The sequence below is a fragment of the Aedes albopictus genome, chromosome 2 (assembly GCF_035046485.1).
Source record: "Aedes albopictus strain Foshan chromosome 2, AalbF5, whole genome shotgun sequence".
Lineage (NCBI taxonomy): Eukaryota > Metazoa > Arthropoda > Insecta > Diptera > Culicidae > Aedes > Aedes albopictus.
This window is the reverse complement of record NC_085137.1, coordinates 47,293,551-47,309,438: the sequence shown is the minus strand read 5'-3', so window position 1 is coordinate 47,309,438 and position 15,888 is coordinate 47,293,551. Positions and strand designations below refer to the sequence as shown.

The window sequence follows — 15,888 nt, the reverse complement described above, 5'->3', positions numbered from 1 at the left end:
CAATTATCGTTTTTTGTCAAATTTGTGGCTAAACTTATATGATGAAACTACTAGTAAATCACTCTGAAAAAATTTCTCCTTCGTAATGTTTAACACAAGTACCTAACCAGAAATTTCCTTATAAGTGTTTAGCTGTAGGTATTACCTGGTTGATGTAATGAAAAAAGCGGGCTGTCATTGCTCTTTTTATTTAAAAACTCAATATTTTCAACCCTATGTCTAAATATTAAAAATGGGGGTGAGATTGGGTCAAGCAAGTTATCGAGTGCACATAACCTTAACTAAAAATTCAACTTGTTATCCAGTCCCCATTTGACGTTAGAGTGGTGCCATGTTCACGGCATTTTCATAAAAGCACGCTTTCTTTCAAAAATATGTCGAGAAGTGTCAAACGAGTGTGTTAATACGTGTAGTGCCTAAAATCATTTATAACAATACACCCATGCGTTTGGACAGCTCCTCTAATCATCAGCTAATCTTTAGTGTACTGCAATATCGTAAGCTCACAAAATATACTTAACATAATATTTGAACGACCCTCTATCTTGAGATGGAGTGATTTGCTTTAGCAATTTGGAGGCCAATGATCATGTACATAAGAGTTTATAACGGAGGGTGTTAAACGTTTCCTATGCAGTATACTGAAACTATCATGTTTTTTTACAATCAATCTTTCAGTGCGCACCTCCCTCATTGTAATCTCCCCTTCTCTCATGGAGGTTGAAACTCTTAATGAGGATGATTATGATGGCTAAAAATGGTGATACAGTATACAAACGTTATCTTATCAAATTTCAACCATTTTTTCGGTTGTATTAGCCCTTTTAGGTGGATTAATCATCCTTTAAAATTACCTAAGTATTTATTCGTCATGATAACATTATGTTTTAAGTAGGTTTACTAGATATTATCAGTAAAATTAACTTATATTCTTAGATAGGTGATTTCGAATATTTTGACCCATTCTCACCCCCTCTAAGGGGTGAGATTGGGTCAATTTTCAATCATTTGTAGTTTAGTTAGCAATTCATATAACGTGATACTTTCTTGCTAAACTATCATTACCACATAGGAGAGTATACATACCAAATGAAAAGTTATTCCGACTTCAATTGCATTTGTTATTTAACAAACAATCTTTGAGTATCCTTTTTTGACCCATTCTCACCCCCAACGACGGTACATGTCATTGATTTAAAATTTGGCTTATTGGCTTATTGGCCACACGGTAGTGCAGGAGCAGCCGTGTGGGCCATCGCGAATGACAAAGTGTGCAGCAGTGAGTACCAACCATTTCTCCGGAACGTAATGTGTAAATAAACAACCTTTTTTTTTCTCGTTGTCATGGTCACTAGATTGGCGAACTCAGTCTTGCTTCGATGAAAATAGGCGGAGCAAACTGACATTGAAAGCGTGGCGTCAGAATCACCAGTATTGGGCGAATTAACTGGGGGAACGACTGGCGTCACAAAAAATTCGCCAGTTTCGTATTGATTGTTGCTTTTATTCTTCAAGTATGTCCCCCAAACTACTAAGAACAATTCAAGGCTAAAAAACTACAAGTTATAGTTTTAATTTTAGTTTTGTTGACTACTTTGTGTAAAAAATATGGAATTTTCGTAGTTCTTCGGGTAAAACGAAATAAGAGTGTGATTAAATCATTTTTATTGTTAATCAAAAATGTCCAGTACAATCCTACGAACAATTTAAGACCAAAAAAACTATATGTCATCGCTTTGAATTTTGATTTATTCCTTTTTTTATGTGAAAAATAGGGTATTTTAGCAGTTTTCTCAGTAAATTAAAATATCAGTGTACTGAAAAATCACTTATTATGCATAAACATGTTCACTCCGGCTGTACGCATGATTTAGGGTCGAAAAAACCATATGTCATCGCTTTAAATTTTATTTTATTAGTGTGCAAAAAATGCATTCTCAAAAAAACTAGGAAGTGCCTTTTGCTCAATAACTTTGGGTAGACGCATCTACTTTAAATTTTTTAAGATGGACGCTGTTCTTGAAACCTGTCCGGTTCCATCGCAAAAAAAAGTTTTGAAATCGGTTGAAAAGCGGCCGAGAAATGCCTTGTCAAAGTTGGACTTCCGACTTTTTTTGGACCCTTGGTAGTTCGCGGGAGTTTTCACCCCCTCAGTAGTTTAAGTGTTAACATTCCCTCCAAACCACGATGACCGCAAGGACGTGACCGGTGCCGTTAGTGACCTTACTAGAGTAAAGAGCTCTCGAGCTGTGCACATTAAGAATGGTAAGCTATTCCCAAGCCCTTTTCATTGGTACTTTGTGCAATTACGATTGCTCTGGTCAATCACGGAGTAGCAAATACGAATTGTGAGGTCCCCAACCCCTCTCTACGTACTTGGACCTCGGCTGTTTAGGTGTCTGTTGACCATTGCTTAGAAACGACAAAAAAATGTAGCTCATCTGCTTCAAATCTGGCCATATGTTGCCCATCACGCTTATCATCTATCTCTTCAATCACCACTGTCACACATTGTAGTCACCAACATTCATAAGATGCTGATCATTCTCTAAACTTCACTAATTTCTTCTACCTGTCAAAGCAAACTCTTTGATAGAGATTGATCACATCGTTTCGTGTGGCTAATCCGCACTATTCAATCTGTCTTCCGCCTCTTCTCAACAATCTGACACACACACGTGTCAAAACCCACTCTCGAGCGGACAAATGGAACGATCAAAGTTACGATCAATTACAAACGCATTCTAGGATCAAAACGAACAAACCTGTCAAGTCCATTATCTTCTGTTAGGGACGGTTCCTTCTTCGCGATAACTGTTTGTCAATTTTTCAACTAATCATGCGTTATATCTATGATCTTTACCTTCTCCACCAGCTTCCTAGATGCCTTTCCAAAATAGGTAGGCCTCTGGACCGATCCAAATGGTATTTTAGTTATATTTAGCTTCCCGACATGAGTGATTGACCAAAGCGCGGCGACTAGGGGTCTTCATCATCATCAACGAACGAACACGAACCTTACCGCCGCGCTTCCACCAAAAAGATCCTGAAAGATGAATGCATAATTTATTCGTTAAGTTCAACGCTACAAGCCGGGGATCGTTCGCTTCCCACCGTTTCTTGTTTTCGGGGGTCCCTCTCTCTCGCTCTTGATTCACTAAGCTTTTTCGAAGAAAATGCATCCCAAAACCAAGATTGATTTCGTGTCCCCACTCACTTTGGACCCGGCAGCGTTATTGTTGGGTGTAACCTGAGCCGTTTTCTTATCCCGATGTTGATGGTCCAATGTGTACCGAAATGCTGCCGGTAATTTGTTATCTCTTCACTCGAAACGCAACAGCAACGGTGGCAGCTGCAACAGGAGTAGCAGCAACAACAACAATAATAGCAACAATGATGCAGAGGAACTTTGGGCACTTTTGTCGTTCGAGGAATTCATGGCTTCGGGTGGAGATGGGGTCATCTATTAGCATTTGAGAAGGAATATATTCGCTTGTTGAAATAGAGATTATTCGGGGGTCCTACCAGGCTTACACGCGGCTTTTGTTGCGATTTATTGATGGGAGTTGGCTTCCGAGAATTTATGCCTGAAGTTTAGGAGTTGGTGGTTATAAACAACTGCGTCTGTTTTATTGTATTTGGGTGAATGATTTTTTTTTGTGTTTTTCATGTGCGATGTTTGCCTATGCATAACTTTTAAATTTCTCTGCCAATTTTCATGAAATTTTCACAGATGGTAGTCGATTATGTGTATAATATGCCTGCAAAATTTGATGATTATTGGTATAGTGCCTTCAGTAGTACAATCAAAACAATAAAGGGTGCAGACTAATTGCTCTCTGAGGGGCTAAAATCACGTTCAGTCCCAATACATGTTTCGACTCTAAAATTGTTGATAATAAATCGATTTTTTTTTTTTTGAAATTTTGCCCATGCAACAAATGTAGATTGAGAGGTTTGTGTTCAAAATTTCAGCCATTTCCTTTGCCAAATTCAGAGGTTACAGTGCTGATAAGCAAAACTAGGGGCTGTACAAAATTCAAGGGCACACATTCTACTCTTTCATTGCCAACACAAAAAGTACTGCACCGATTCACATGAAATTTTGTAGGTGGAATGAACACATCTCAAGATGTTACAAGGCCAAATTTGAGCAATTTCAATGTATCTATTGCAGAGTTACAGCTGTATTTCTGTGTCCCGATTATTGCGGATACAGGCTTTAATTCTTGCTTATTAACGAATAAACCACAATCTCGCTAGCTTGTTACGATCGAAATATTTTATCTTCAACAAAATGTATGGTTGGTTCAAAAGCCAATAATTAGAGCAACAACAACGTTAATTGCATAAATGTCTCAAAAAATCAAAAAGTTCAGAAATTAATTAAGGCATTGCTTTGGAAAATCTCCGAGAAGCTTCATGAATTGCTTCAAAAACCCACCAGGGATCCCTTCCGAAATTCCACGAGGGGCTCCTTCGTAAATTGAGAGATTTTGACAAGCACTTGATAGAGCGTGGTTGTGATGTATTTGCCGAACGATTTTTACGTACAATTAGTGTAGGTTTGTACCGCTATCTGCTCTGTTGGCTTTTGTTGCAATTTTTCTGTGTTAAATAAAAGTTAGTGAACCCAGATTTATCACGACGGTCTCCCAAGAAAACTTCCCAAATCAAATATGCAAAATGATTTCAGAAAAGTTTCCATGTCCAGAAATGTAACAAAGAGTTCTTTTGCGAAATCTGGCATGATTTACCAGACACGTTCGAGTCTTGAAAAAAAAAATGCTTCATCAATTACTCCATGATTTTTCACAAATTATTTACGAGATTGTTTGAGAAATTCGCCCAGGGACTACTTTAGAAATTTCTCAAGGAATTTGTTTGGAAAATGTTTTGAAGATTCCTTTAGAAAATCTGTCATTCTTTTCAAAAATTCTTCAAAAAAGTCTTTCTAATTTTTTTTCCAGAAATTTGTCCGAACATTCGGGCAAAAAATCCCTCTGGATTCTTTAGAAAATCTTCCATGGATCCATTCGGAAATTTTCTGCAGGGATTTGTTAGGAAAATCCTCCTATTCTACAAAGAATTATTTCAAAGCATCTTGCATGATTTACCTCTGAAATTTTTCTATTTTTTTTTTAATTATCCATGAATTTGAGCAGGGATATTTTCAAAAATTCATTCAGAAATTCCTTTAGAAAATTATTTAGACATTAATTGAAAAAATTCCCCAGAGATGCTGTTCTGGCATCACTGGATAAACCTTCACGATAATACGATCGATCGTGGTCGATGAGTCGTGAGTCGCGCGCTGAGAGTCGTAGTTGTCAGATGACAGATATGAACGGAATGAAATGGAAGGAGGTGAAGACAGATAAGCGTCAAAACAAAGGTAGAAAGTAAAAACATAAACAAGATGTGAAGTGAGCGAATGAACAAGAGATAGAAATCAATAGAATTGAGGGAGAGCTTAGTTTGAGAAATGTGTAAGTGTAAGGAAGTGAATTTTAGTTTTGAATGGCAGATTATGTAGTGGATATGGTTGCATAATTACATTTGTGGAAAACTGTAAGTACGATATAAAATGAAAACAGAAACATATACCGAGTATATTGAACACTCATTACATAGTGACCAACAAAGGGAGTATAGTAGGCACTCAACATACGCGGACAAAGAAGACAGACGATATTAAGGTGAATGATGCATATAGCAAATAGATAAAATTGGATGGGTAGTTTTGGTGATAGATTACGGACGGAAGTACAAGTAGAAATCATAATAATTGAAATACTAGGCCGTTCGTTTCCAGATTATGTGCAAGGTGGAGGCAAGTCAAAAAGGAGGAAGAAAAACTAAAAATTGTAAGTGGAACTACTTTAAACTATTTTTTTTTGTTAAATTCTGTAAAAAATCAAAATATGTATTTATACCTGATATTACAGTTTTATCATCCTGAAAAAGTTTGATTCCAAAAACGGTTTTGTTTCGCTTCGATATCTAGTTCGAACAGATTTGTTCAAAAAACTTTCAGCGATACCTTCAGAAACTATTCGAGTTCTTCAGGAAATGTTTCAAAAGTACCTCCAATTTTTGGATTGGGGATACTCTGAAAATTCTTCTAAGGATTTTACCAGAAATTCCTACAGCAAATTCCAATTTCCCCAGAAATTCAACTAGGGATTCCTCCAGAAGTTTCATAAGGAGTTGTATATGAATTTCTGCAGAAATTCCTCCAGGAATTTACCCTATTTTTCGGGATTTTTCTAGATTTTTTCCGAAAAATTCTTTCGAAATTATTGTAAGCATTCGCTCATACGATCTTTCAAGGATTTATTACAAACCATTCTCTGAGGTTTGCTTTGGAAATTGCTCCAGTTATATTATTTTAATCTGAATTGCTCCTACCAGAAAATTTTCCTGAGATTTCTTTATAAATTTCTGTAGGTACTCTTCGAAACTGCCCTAAAAGTTCCTTCACAAATTATTCTAGTGATTCTTTCAGAAGATCTCCTATGGCTTTTATTATAAATTCGATTAATAATTTCTTCAGAAATATCTCCAGATTTTCCTCCAGCGATTTCTTTACAAATTTCTCTAAAAATTACTTTGAAAACACATCCACAGATTTGTCGATTATTCTTTCATGGACCGTTTTTAATCACCGAGCAATCGCGCTGTTGTATTTTGTACACCACGTTGAAAAAATCCCGCTTTTTATATTCAGCATTAACGTGGTGCTGACGGTGGTGCTCAACCGCGTGAGTTACAGAAGGTTAAAATCCATCATAGGATTCATTTAAAAGAAAAACCTTTTACAAGTTCTTGAAAATATGTCCCAGAGATTCTTAAAGAAATTCTACCAGGGATTCCTGTGAAAGTTCCAGGCAAATTCCAGTAAATCCTGGGAATGCTGTCACAAAATTTTCTAGGGATCCTTTAGACTTCCTCCAGTAATTTCTCCAAGAAATCCTAGAGAAAACTGTGTACGGATATAGTTTAGAAAAATATTGTACAGATTCATTAAAAAAAAACTTCAAGAATTCATTAAAAAAAAACTTGCATAGATTGTTTCAGAAATTCAACTACGAATTTCTTCAAAATTTTTATTTTCATAAATATTCTTCCAGGGTTTATTTTTTTTTTTTTTTGAAAATTTTTCACGGATACATTAAGAATCAGAAATTCAGAACTCCTTCAAAATTTTCTCAGTAGCTTTCCAAAGAATTTTCTCTAAGGATTGCATTGGAAATTCTACACGAGATTATGAAGGAAATTCCAAAGGCTTCTTTACATTTCTTTAGATATTCCTTCAAGACATTTCGCTTCCAGAAAATTCTCCAAGGTTTTTTTCAGAGGTTCTAATAAGGATTGTCACGGAAAGGCTGGAAGACATTCTTGCAGAAATTTACACCGAGATTTCATCAGCAATTCACATATGTGTTTTCTCAGAAACTCAGAGACTTCTTCAATGTTCCTATAATTACTTCAGAAAGGATTTCTTCAACAGTCGTTCCATGGATTCTTTCAGAAGTTGTTCCAGCAGTTACTTCAGGAATTTCTCAAGCTGGTCCTTCAGAGATTCCTTCAGGAATTCATCCATGGGAATGTACCAGCGAAGGGGCGCAGAATTCGGGGTACATTGACAAACTAGCTCTGATTTAACCATGACAGCACTTGAAATAATTAATCACACATCTTGTCGGTAATCTGCCGAAGCATTAAAATGACCTTTTAACGGAATTTGCTACAAATTTTGGAATATCAGGAAAGTATCAGGAATATATTACAATTCTTGATGAGAAGGTCATAAGAAATCTTAAAAAAAGCTTTCTATTGATGAAAAGCCTGACGAATGGGTAGTTTGCATGCATCCACCAAAATTGTTGTCATTGCTAAGGGATCTGTAAAAATGTCGTCAGAGAATCACCCCATATACTTCGCTTATCGTGATCATCGACAAAGCGAAAGATATTTATAAAAAAAAATAGAAAGAGTATGAGGTATGCTTTGGCGTTATTGTGAGTGCTCAACAATACAATTTATTGATATGAAGTGCTCCGCGTGTCAAAAGGCTGAAAACGTCTGCATTATAAGTCATCACAATATAATCTGCAAGTTTTAAACTGATTGAATATTTAAAATTTTAATGATTGTGCTGGATAAGTACGACTGGTATATGTTGATTCCGGAATGCTGGCTTCTCAGACTTTTTCTTCTTCTTTATGGCTCGACGTTCGCATTGGAACTTGGCATGTCCATCTTCAACTTAGTGTTCTTTTGAGCACTTCCACAGTTATTAATTGAAGGGCTTTTTTTGCCTGCATGAATTTGTACCTTGTGTGGCAAGTCCCGAGCAGAAGGAAATAACAACTCCATAATAAAATGCGTTATTTTGGCAAAATAACTGAGCAATGGAATCAGTTATTTTCATGTTATTAACATAATATGTATATTATGTTATAAACTTGTCTGTCATAAGCGGCAAAATAACAAAAATCATAACAAAAAAATGATCCTGGAAGACCAATTTGATAACATGTTTGGTTGGTTTCAATAACAACTTAATAATAATGAATATAAAATATTTCAATAACAAATTTTGAACTTTCTATGTTATTGATAATAATTTAAGAGCAAAATTAGTTATGATTATAATATACCTAAAATATAATAATGTACCTTATGTTTAATATAAGGTATGGTAAATGCCACGAGGGAGATAGAGTGCCCTCTCTCTTCCACCATAATCAACCAATTTTTTTGAATTTCCCCAGAATACTAGTCTGAAATTTATGGTATATTTCTAATAAACCTTTCAATAAGCTCTTCCTGGAATTTTATCGGAAACATCTTGTGAAATGGCTCGTTGGTGTTGTTAAAATCATGTTCTTTTGGTTCTTTAGGTCGCTCAACTCCGCTGATCAATGTCGACTCTACTATCTATAACACTAAAACATTAAGCTGAGAAGCTGGTATGCTATCAGTTAGCATGTAAAGGGCAGAGGATGGTGAAATGAGAGATTATGCATACGCTCCCCATCACGGAATGCTGAAAACAACGTAAATCTAATGATGTGGTTTTTATTTCAAAACTTGTTATCGTTGTGGTATTGATAATTGAATATTTATGCACACTCTAGTTCAATAATAAATAAATTTGTTTTACAACAAAGCATATTATTTAAATGTTATTTACCAATACCGTACTCATAACAAAATAAGATTGCCCATCAAAAGATGTTATGGAGAAGTAATGCCTTGAAAAGATAATGATAACAAACCAAGATATACAAACAGGTTGTGTTATTTCGTAGTTATTAATTTGATATTCTCCTCTGCTCGGGGTACAACGATACGCTATGCCCAGGGAGTCGAGAAAATGTTTTCGACCAGACGGGAATCGAATCCGCCGTCTCCGGATTGGCGATCCATAGCCTTAACCACTAGGCTAACTGGAGACTTGCCGTTTTGATTTACCCAAGACTGAGAAAGCCAGCATTCCGGAATAAAATTAAAAAGAGGCATAAAATCGGGCTATACCTATATCATGTTTTGAATATGTTATATAGACCGACCTAAAAACACCAATGTAAAAAAGTTCCATCATTAGGGTTATTGGGTTGTGCAACCACGTAAGAAACAGTAGTATATGAGGGTTCAGAATAAAAAATACTAATATTGGAACATAGAACCAAAAGGATGCATTTTTAGAAGTTCATACTATACTCAAGTAGTTTCAACTAATGAAAGGTAAATCAAGCTATGTGTCTTAGTTTTCTCTTGAAACAGGGATAGATATAGCTATAATATATCACCTTTAATTATCCTCTCACAAACCGGTAGCCTTTCCTAGATCCATTAGTGGCATGTTCACTCCCTTCTGAATATTGTCATAAATCGCTTGTCCAACTCTCCAGATAGCAATCTTCGTCTCGTACCTTCCTCGTCACAAAAAACGGACGACCGAAACCTGTTTTCCACGAAAACACAACCCAGGCTCACAAATTTCCTACTCCATTATGACAAAAATACACATCCATCCTGAAAACAACAACTCAGGTCAAGCCGGAAAGGTCACCCACGGTAGCCTTGTAGCTGTCGGTTAATTTGACACGATGACGGTGACGAAGACGACGACGACGGAAATCTTCCGAGAATTGGAGTCAAGATGTCAAAAGCCGTCGTCCATGTGACTCCATTAGTCGTTCAATCCGACCGACTACGACGACGACGACGCCACGTAATAATAGACCCACTCGGCTACCAACTACCAACATTTTCATACACCTCGGACCGCGGCAAAAATAGCAATTAGAGTCCACCGCGCAAGCATCATCGATTCCCTCAATTACATCATTAAATTGTCGTTACGAATACTTCTGGTGGGTGCCCGCCTGCCAGTAATTCGCTCCGTACTCTGAGCACTTGATACCACTTGCTCACAGACCTCTCCTAATTGGGCCCAAAAGTACCTACCACCTAGTCAGCAGTGCCTAGTAGCCGGGCTGGCTTATTGTGCTGTTCGGAGGTCCCTTTGAGCGATCCAAGCGCATGTTTCAATTACTACTATTAATGTAGCGTTTTTTTTTTTTTTGCTTCGGCATGAAGTTCGAAAACCCTTTCACCGTGGCCAGCAGTTCAACGAATGCAGGTCCTTACCCGATGCATTGCGGTGCAGTTCGGATGGCGTGGCGGTGAATTGCTGGTCAGATGGTAAGCTGGAGGCAAATAAGTGAATTAGCTCGTTCCATGGTTCAGAGCTATTTTACGACGAAAAACATTGGAATCGTGTGAGAACATGCGTTCCGGTGGCACGTTTAGAATGGGTAAGGTTATGATCTAGACTGTGTTTTGAATTATTATTTTTGATGTTTCTTCTGGATGATCGACTGAGGATTTTAATCTACGATTTCAACCGCTACGCAGTATTTTAATATGGGAAAACGAGGTTTATTATTACCCCTGAAGATGACACATAACCCCAGTGTCGAAACGTCGGGCAAATAATAAACCTCGTTTCCCCATATAAAAAGACTGCGTAGCCTTTTAAATCATAGATTATTTTTAATGAAAATAGTCATTTTGATTAGGGTCTCACATAGCCGATGCAGTAAACGCGCAAGTATTCAGCATGACTATGCTGCGGGTGACGGGTTCGAATCTTGAACGGTCCAGGATCCACAGAGTATTTTCTCTCAAAGGAAACTCTGATTTAATAACTGTGGATGTGCTTACATTCTTCATTACAACAATTCTCAAAACATTTTTTTCACACTAACTCATTCACTTTAGGTGACAGAAGACGGAAGATGATATGGAAACTCTTTGAAGTTCCGCTGAGAGATCATGCTTAGCAGCTGCTTTGTTGGCTTTGAGCTAGTGAATGGCAGTCTTAACCTTATCTTACCGATACCTTAGCTCAGGCATTCTTTCACATTTTTTCCGGCGATGTTTGAGAACTCCAACGATTCACTCTGCAATTCCCACAGAAATAACTACAGAATCTATTCCTTGGGATTTTTCAAAAACGTATCAATAAATCCTTTTATTTATACCTGCAGAGGGTTCTCCTTTTCGTCCGGGTATTCTTTCAAAGATTCTTTCAAAACAATCATTTTTTTTTCAAAAAATCATTCACAAGTTTTCTAATTTTTTTTCCAGGATGTGTTTTGTTTCTTTGGGATTTCCTTGTCTAAAGCGATTTTAATGCAATTATCCCTGATGGGAGATATTTCCAGAAGTTGTTATTAGGATTCATTTAGAAGTTCCTCCAGGGATCCATCAGAAATGTATTGGTGGATTTATACAAGAATTCCACCAGTACCTTTGTCTGTCATTTCTGCAGGAATTTTTAAACACATTTTTAAGCGATTCCTTCAAAAATTTATTTACTGATATCTGCAGGACTCCTCTCAAAAATATCTCAAATATTTTTTGCTTGAAATAACTTTCAGTGTTTCTCAAGAAGTTGCTCATGATTTTTTTTCTCTAAAAATGAGGGAGGTGTTTTTAAGAGTTGATTCCTTGATTTCTTCAAATACTTTTCCAGGACTTTTTGTTCATGAGTCGTTCCAGAAAAATTTCATGAATTTCCTTCAGATATTCTTTCAAGAATTCTTCCAAGCATTTTTGTGCAATTCCAGCTGCAGGAGCAAATTCCAAAATATAATCGTGTATGAATTTCTCCAAGAATCCTAGAAGGGTTTTCTCATTGAGCTTTTCATGGAGCTCTTGGAAGAATTTCCGAAAGAATCCTTGTAGTTTTTATTTTTGAATTTTGTTTTTGAATTTCTGTAAAACTCCATGAAAAAAAACTGTTAAAGAAATACCGCACTGAAATTCCTGAAGAAATCCCTCAAACTCTAAAAGAAGTCTCTGGAGATATTTTTGAATGAATCACTGACGGAGTATTAGAAAAAAAAAATCCGACTGGGAATTTCTACTGCAACCAACAAGGAAAAGAAATTCTAGAGAAATACCTGGAGAAATTCCCAGGAAAAGCCTTGAGCGGAATTCCTAGAAAAGTTTATAAAGTAATCTTTAAGAAAATTTCTCAAGAAATACATGGAGAAATTTTTGGAGGAATTTTAAACTTTTGGTTTTATAAAGAAATCGCTGAAGCTTCAATAAATATCCTTTGAAACAAATCGAAATAAACCATAAAGAACTCCAGTACAAATTCTGTGGAAATATTTCTGAATAAATTCTTCTTTGTAGAGAAATTGTAAGAGTTGTTTTTAAGCAAATACCAGAGGAATTTATGGGGAAAACATGTAGAAATATCTGGAGGAAATCCTGAAGAATCACTGCAGAATTTTCTGGATGACATTGGCGTATCTAGGATTTTTTCCTAGGGGATGCCTAGGGGGTGCCAATTTCAGTGGCTTCCAGGTTGTTTTTTTTGTAAAGGGAAATACCGATCCACCCTCAATTTCTTAGTATAACGATACTGCGTCGCGGGAAAAAATAGTCCGTAAATTCAAACGCGCTGTATTATGAAGAACAGTTTTTTTTTTGGAAAATCCAAACCGTTGTACAGATTTAACACTTTCTCCGCAATGTGAGGTTTGAAAACTTGTTTCCATAAAATACATGGAATTTGCATGTTCAGTTTGAACTTAACAATTATCGCGACAACCTCTTTGTTTTGAGGATAGAAAACAAGCAGGTCCTTAAAAATTTATTTTCAGAGCAATTATTAGAAGTGTAAATCTCGGAAACTATTATAAAATATCCACAAATTTGCGTGTAACTTGTATTATAGTTCCGTTCTAAAGCTTAACGAACACATTATCAATCCAGTTGAAACCTGGAATTTGGTGCGAGCGAACATCGATTTTTCGCTACTGGATTCTGATGCTCGCACCAAATTTCAATTTCGACTGGATTGATATTATATCTGGTGATGGGAAAGGTGTATAAAGCTGAAATTTAGACTTACGTAAAACCAACATTGTAGTAATCAGTCAAAATTTCAGCTCCGTACATTTCGGAAAATCGATTCTGGTTTATACGTATAACACAAGAAATATGTGTTCTCGGCACAACATTCTTTTGGTAATTCCGCAGGAAATATTTCCGTCAATTTATTTGGAAATTGTTTAGCAATTTATATCAATTGAGACTGCTTTTGGTAATCTGTCAGTAATTCCTTTGGGTTTGGTAAATTTCTTCGGTTATATCTTCGGCTCCTGTTCGGCAATTTCTTTAAGAATTATTTGGTAATATGTTTGGAATTTCGTACTAAGCACCTTTCACGCTTCCATTGAAAATTTCATTGGCAATTATTTTGGAAATTTCTTTGGCAATTCCGTTAGGAGTTTATTTGCCTTTTTTATTTCATTCGAAATGTTTTCTCGGGAGTTCCTTTGCCAATTTTTTAATAGCGTTTCAAGCATTGTTTTGATAATGTCAGCAATTTTATTGATATTTGCATTTTAAAATTCTCAAACGACTCTTCAGGCAATTCCTTTGGGAATTCTTTTAGTAAAGCCTTTGGTAATTTATTCGACAATGACTCTGGGACCTTCCTCACATTTTTTTGGAAATGTCTTCGGCAAGTCATTCTACTTTTTTTTCTGGGATTTTCGTCGATTTTTCGGACTTTCATTATCTATGCTATTCAGTATTCATTCGGAAATTCTTTCATAAATCGCTTCTATAATTTTGGCAATTCCGAAGATACTTTCTTTGATAAATTTATTTGGGAATTTCATCAGCAATTCTATTGGAAATTTAGGAAACTTCGATTATTACTTTGGGAACTTCGTCGGCAATTCCTTTGGAAATCCATTTGCCAAATTTCTTAGAGATTTCCATCGGGAATTTATTTGAAAAAAAAAACCTTTGGAGTTCTTCAAAAATTCTGTGACGGTGATTCTACGGCGATTACTTTTGGAATTCTTCTGAAGTTTCATCAGAAATTCCTTTGATGATTACGAAAAATTCTTTGAGAATTTCTTCCATTTTTTTGTGAATGTTTGAGGATTTTTTTTATAGAATATAGTTCGGCAATTTATTTTGTGATTGGATTTGGCCAATTTTATTAAAAAAGCCCTAATATTTTCTTCCGAAATTCCTCTGGTAATTCTTATATAAATGCTTTTGGCAACTACTTTGATAGTTTTAAGGTAATGATGGATTTTTTGGCAATTGCATTGGGAATTTGTCAGGAAGGTTTTCGTGAATTTCATAGGATTTTCTTTGAGCAAGTGCAGTTGAAAATTTTTGAATTTTCAGTTCAGCAATTTACAGAAGCAATATAGGCTCAGGGTACCAGTTATGGCTATAGTACCTCAAATTCACCATAGTTGATTTTCAACCTTTAATGATGCAAATCAAGAAGAAAAAAATCGTGAACAACAGATCACGATCACAAAAGATGGCTGCAATCATTCAAACTTCACAATTTGCAAATAAGAAATAATTCATTTTCCTTAACTTTTCCGCTTCCTTGCACCCTATTTCGCCATAGTGTACCAGTTATGGCTAATCCCATAAGGGATGCATGTAAATAGTGCGAAGTGGAACAATTATGTCCATAACTGGTACAGGGTTCCTATCATTGGCACATGCCGTAATAAACACTAAAAATGGTTTTGGCCCGGTTTCTATATTTTTCCTGTAAAGTATGAAAACTAATCTATCATTAGACATATCGATGACATTCGTCGGTCTTCTTCTTATTTTTGTAGAAATAGTATTGCTTAGGTAGTGCGATAACTAGTACAGGCACCCTATATGAATATATATGAAGACAATTAAATCAATGAATAGCAAAAGTAATCACGTTAAAATTGCCTGAGAAAATTGCAAAATAACTGAAATGCTTTCATAGGAATAGCCATTGAAATTATAGAAATAAAAATCCAAAGAAATTGCTGATTAAAGACTAGCCTAGAAATTAAAAAAAAAAAAACAACTATACCGAAGGAACCCTCGAATAAATTACTAAACTGTGGTCTAGCGAATACGGAGTCGTGGCTTCGTATCCCTACAGAACGCGTTTTTTTCACAAATTCGCCTCTCAATTTGTCAATTAGCAATATTCGGTGCCATTAGTTTTTCCCGTTCAGTCCTATAGGATTCCACTAGAGATTTGTCTAGTAAAACCTCCTAGGATTTCTCTGGAAATTCCAACTATTCTCGAAATTCGTTACGAAATTCCTACAGAGATTTCTATTGGGATTCCTTCAGTGGAATTCTTTGAAGAAGTAGGAGTTCCAGGAGTAATACCATGATTAATTTCTAGAGTAATCCATGAATAAAAACTCTTAAGGAATTCTTAGTTGAGTCTGTGAAAAAATCAAAGGCATTTCTGAAAGTATCATAGGAAAATTTCCTAGAAGAATCTCAGCAAGAATGCCTGGAGGAATCCCTAGA

General features: G+C 36.0%; 1 protein-coding gene across 14 annotated transcripts in view; it reads right to left on the bottom strand.

Moving 5' to 3' along the window:
- Positions 1–15,888, bottom strand: part of LOC109421509 (uncharacterized) — a 486,639-nt gene that overhangs the window by 46,319 nt on the left and 424,432 nt on the right. The gene's annotated exons all lie outside the window — the stretch shown is intronic.